The sequence below is a fragment of the Micrasema longulum genome, unplaced genomic scaffold, assembly GCF_059751315.1.
Source record: "Micrasema longulum isolate JH-2025_06_02 unplaced genomic scaffold, ASM5975131v1 h1tg001158l, whole genome shotgun sequence".
NCBI lineage: Eukaryota > Metazoa > Arthropoda > Insecta > Trichoptera > Brachycentridae > Micrasema > Micrasema longulum.
Window position 1 is genome coordinate 58,517 of NW_028278345.1, and position 6,000 is coordinate 64,516.

Consider the following 6,000-nt stretch of genomic DNA (forward strand, 5'->3'; position numbering starts at 1 on the left):
AAATTGAAAAAAAATAAAACATTTGATGGTTGACAATTCCAATTTTACAATTCCAGTATTAGTAAAACCGTTAGGATGACCGTCCGCGTTGGTCTAAAATTTTAAAATATTTAGCCAAAAAAAAAGTTCATTTGTTTCAACAGAGAAGGAAAAAAAATTGAGAAGGGCATATGGAAGTCTAGGCATTTACAAGGCTTATGACCTGTCATTGGCTGGCTTAAGTGGCCACTTTACACACTGTGTAACATTCACCATTCTGCCTATGTTTAAAAATCCACATTTCCTTAACTCTTCCATCTGTTGATTTTCGTCAAGTAAAAGAGCTGAAACCTTTATCATGTGGGTGAGATTCATCCGGCTGAACCTATTCACTTGCTAGGCATCGCCTAAACAATTTCCCAATTTTTCGTACTTCTTTTACCAGGTAGTTAATTCAATAATGTTTTGAGTATGTCCAAATGCTTGCAGACTGGCAGCTTTCCAACTTTCGCTCAGCTTCTAACCAGTCTATAAGCATTTGGACATTTTTAAAACATTTGGTGACGCCACTTGCCCGTTAGCAGTTGCACGCTCGAAAATTGCTGATTCGAGGGATGCGTTATCCTTTGTTCACTTTGCTACTGAACCCTAAATACAATGATTGCAGTTCCTACCTTATTCTGGGTTCTGGCACCTTTATTGCTGGTACTTCTGTCGCGGCAGTCAGGATCAGATTCTACCTTGATGTCAGGGAGGAGTTGCACTTGACGAATTACACACACGGTAGATTTAATACTCATTAATGGCAAAATATATTTTTGCGATCGTGGTGAGAATATGAGAAATCACATGTGCACACAGTCGATTCAGTCGTTGTTCTGGCGCCGGAACAATATGGGTACCCACGGTAGGAAAAATGCAACATCTTAACCAGGGTCCCGTAGGTAGTAAACAAATCCGAACGCCTCATCCAAGCAAATGTGCTAGATATATAATATATGTCAATGTGTGCACATGTGGCGTAACCAACATTGTTGAAAAAATAAACATGTTCAAACGGTTTTCGGGTGTGTGGAGGGAGTGCGGTATTTCATTGCAACTGTAATTAGCAAACGAATGTATTAACGGATGCAGATAAGAAAATTATTGTGATGAACGTATTAATAACTTTTAGCAGTAAATTATTTTGATTAACATGACTAACGACATTAAACTTCAGTTTACGACCCTAAAATAAACACCCCTTGTTATACGATATACCTTCCTTGGAGACATACTCCGCGTAAGGGTTCCTTTATTGCAGTTATTACAACGAGCACCCCTTATATAATTTTACAAAATGACATCCCCAGGGATGACGTCACGGGATAAAAAATAAAAAGAATGACTTTGATAAAACGGGCAGTTCATTAAATGCATCGAATTTGCCAATGTGATAACGGTTTTTGTAATATGTTATTCATGTAACAAAAATGATCAAGATACGCTGCGATTGGTGTACCAATTACCAATGCAGTGCCCTACGTACCATATAGTGCTAAGGGAACGATGATTATGATGATGATAAAGTGTTAGTTCACAAAATTAGCTTCGGATTACAGAAATACAACTGATCGTAGGTACTCATGTCAAGAATTGAGCGCGCAAACCAAAACCATCCGTTACAGGTTTGTTGTTAAACTAGAAACCAAACCAAAAATTTGGATCGCTTTTGTTCTATGCAATGGAGCTAAAGATTTTCTCTAGTGAATTATTGCTCTGAGGTTCTGGCAGAAAACTCCAACTCCCAGGACGTTCAGATCCAACTGTCCCTCCATCTTTAGGCGGTCTTCTAACAAGATGATGACCAGGTGGAATGACATTAGATACAACGGAGTTGTCCGTTCTACTTACAAAGTCTCTTTAGAATCGTCAGCTTGGTCTACTCCATTACACAGCATCTTCGGTACCACAGGTCTGTTTTATTTATTCATTGCGGATTCGATCTCAATGCGTTCTCCTTGTGATTAACCTTAAAGTTTTCGAAAATGACGATGACGATGACGATGACGATGACGATGACGATGACGATGACGATGACGATGACGATGACGATGACGATGACGATGACGATGACGATGACGATGACGATGACGATGACGATGACGATGACGATGACGATGACGATGACGATGACGATGACGATGGTAAAAATGTTGAAAAATATGTAATTATATTACGTCATAATGCCTCCTCAATTAAAAGGGTAATTATTTCAGCGATGCTAGCATCGAGCGACTCTAGAGTCGCAAAACGCACCCCATGAAACATGAAATATAACTTTGTTACGAAAAGTGAGAAGTGCATTGGATACTAACCACCCTATTATGAGATTACTTACCACATAACAATATTCTTCGGTACAGATTTCATAATATTAGATATTTGATACTGTAAATGTACACCTTAAACCAACCCTTGTAGGTACAAGTGATACAGGGTGAACAAGATGAAACATTATTCAGGTAAATATATTTATAATTATGTTTTGTTACTGCACAAATACATTTTTAAAAATGTTTTTGAAATTCAATATGTTTTATTTTCTTATTATAAATTTATTATTTAAAATTTCTTTATTTTCTAAACATTTGTAATTGTTCTTCTTGCCGCATTTTTTTTCTCTCTTTGACCACACACAGTAAATTTTATTTGTGTTTATTTAATTTTAATACTTTATTAAATAATGCTTTTATATAAGCTATAAAAGAATAATTTAAAAAAAGATTATATTTAGACATAATAAATCATGATTTGTTTTATTCATGGCTTTCTGAAAATTTTATTAGTATCATTTACAATAAAACAGAAAACAATAACTTTTAAAAAATATGATTCTTTTGATAACAATATTTCGGGTATGTTCAAATAATGAAATATTTCGAGTTTGTCCAATTTTGAGCATGACAATGACTGGATTCCTACCCCTGGGGAGTTATCTAGATAAGTAACTTTTGAAAAAAAAGGTACACATTATGTTTATGTAAGGTTTATATTTTGTTTCCATTTCTGTCACAAATTATGTCATTCTTGATAATTTCCTGAAGGGTAAATTCAGGCATTGTCTGGAAACATTTAGATATACTCGAAATATTTTTGTCAAAATAATAATATTACATGTTGTCAAAATAACAATAAAAAACCAATTGGTATTTTAAGATGTTTACCATATAAGTTGAAGGCGTTTACAGGCTTTGCCTAATGAGCAAAATAATTTAGTCATATATAAATCTCGCCATATAAATAAAGGTTTGACACTTTCTACTTAAAAAAATTCAACTGATGGTCGTCCACTGATTTTTATCAAAGAAAAGTGCATGATTGAAGATAGGAAGAATAGTGAATATTAATTTATTATTCGAATACAATATATTTAATTTTTTTTTTTTTTTATCAATATTCCTACAGAGATGAGGTAGAATTTTTTTCCAAATTCAGGATTATCGATATTCGAGCGTTTACAGGGCTTATGACCTGTCATTGGCTGGGTTGAGTGGCCACTTTACGTTTTTTTACAACATTCCCCATTCCGCTTATTAGCGAATATCGACACTGGTACCATTTTGATTCTTAATTCTTAAATAAGCGGAATGGGGAATGTTGTAAAAAAACGTAAAGTGGCCACTCAACCCAGCCAATGACAGGTCATAAGCCCTGTAAACGCTCGAATATCGATAATCCTGAATTTGGAAAAAAATTCTACCTCATCTCTGTAGGAATATTGATAAAAAAATATATACCTACTCCCCCTCGGGAGAAATCCAGATTTGTGTATGTACAAAAATACACATACCAAAAAAATAATGTTATTTAATTTTATGTTTACCGGTTTTGAGACGTACTCGTCTCTTCTTCAGGATACTCAATACACCAAAATGCAAATACAACAATATTTTAAAATCTTTTTTCATATTTAGTTACCAATGGTAAATTTTGTTTACAACAATATATTTAAATCATTTTTCATATTTAGTTACCAATAGAGAATGGATTGCAATGGAACTCCAAACTGCAGAGAAATGTTGTTTAAAAAACGAATTTTTGAAGCCACCCTATGTTTTTGAAGAGGGTAGGAAATATAACAGGGGATGGTATCTTATTATCCAATAGACACCACACACCCTCCAATAGGGGTGAAGTGTTCCTTATCTTTTTATTTATTTATACACACTTTTAATCTCATCATCATAACACTAAAACTAGTCTAGTCGTTTTTTGGTTGGTTGCAAGATTAATATCTTAGCGATTTATTTATTTATTTACGGTTCCATGAACCTTTTACATAATTACAATAAAACCAGTGAAAAGAAAATACAACAAAAAATAGCATAATAATAAAAAAGAACAAAAACATCGAGAACTGTATACAATCGTTAACAGTATTTATGTAAAAAAAAAGAAATATTACATCAGTAACAAATATAAATATTTACCTATATAAAAGGGGGGTAAATTAAAGAAAATAGCGGTTTTAAAAAAGAGGAAGTAAAGAAAAAAAAGTAAAAGAAAGTGCTTTAAAAGGAAAGTAAAAAAGTTAACTGTCAATTAACTCTTGTGTGGCTGTAATGTCACATTACTTGATATATCTATTTTATTTTTTGAAATGACATCTTATCTTATATAATCTTCAAATTGACATTTTCACATCGGATTTGGAAAGTAAAATTTGTATGCCTATGCTGGATGTCAATACAAAACAATATTTATCTATTCGACGCCAAAAATGAATGTCCGCTAATTCAGCAGCACATCTGCACAAGAAAGAGCACGAAGATAGAACTCATAACAAGGAAGACAGAGACGCTGTTCTTTGGCGGGTTTTGTGTAAAACCTATTCAGTCTTCAGTCGGTTGATGACAGTGATAGGGGACGCACGCGCGTAATATGAGCGGCGTATTTATGATTTTAAATTTAGTTTGCTTTAGCAGGGCTAAATTATAAGTTTTTTTGCATAAATTATGGAAAAGGTATTATTTAACAGTATGTTTTCATTTCAGCATACAAAAGCATAAAAAGCATACAAATTCCATCGTCAGCATACAAAACGCAATTGACATTTAAATCACCCATTTTTTCTCCCATTCTTAAGCCTTTCAGTTCTTTCATGCAGTTATCGATATACACGTTGAACAGCCAAGGTGACATCACACATCCCTGTTTCACTCCTTTATGAATACCAAACCACGATGTGTATGATCCGTTTACCCTAACACATGCTGTGCTGTCTTTATACAGAGAAGCAAAAGCTCGTGTCAGATTTCCGCTCACTCCATACTCCGAAAACAACTTCCATAATTTTTCTCTGTCAACTCATGTCAAATCAAACGCTTTTTTGCAAGTCTACAAATGCACAGAAAACCGATTAACCGTCTTTTAAGAGTTAATAATGATTCTGTAAATTAAGTGTACAAATGCAGATTCCTATGTACCATCGGAAAAGAATGATGACGGTGGTGTAAACTTTAAAAAAGATGCCGAAAAACAACTAAAACCGTTTTAAAATTGTTGAATTTGTCGGCGAATTTTAAATGGTGACAGTTTAATGTTTTTAAAATAAGAATGAAACAAAATACACTTTACATGTCTTTCCCGCCTATAAAAATAAGATTTCCCCGGAGATTATCGAGGGGAGGGGGTGAAGTGGAGCAAAATGGAAAGTATTTTCAAGGAAAAACGCTTTTGAGATATTTCGCGCCGTGCCGTGCGATAAATGTTTTGGTACAGTCAACGCGCATTGAAAATATCTTGCAAATTCAGAACAAAAAAAGGTTTTTTTTAAATCCAGTGCTGTAAAACAGCGTACATTTGGTATTTTTAAAAACATGTTACAATAAGTTACTCACTAAGTCTAAAGACTTTTCGGTGGGACTATTTTTTTTAAGACTGGTTTATTTTATACACTTTTACATAATACACTAGCGGACCCGACAGACGTTGTCCTGCCCGAACGTAGGTAAAAATTGTTTATATTGAATTCAAGTA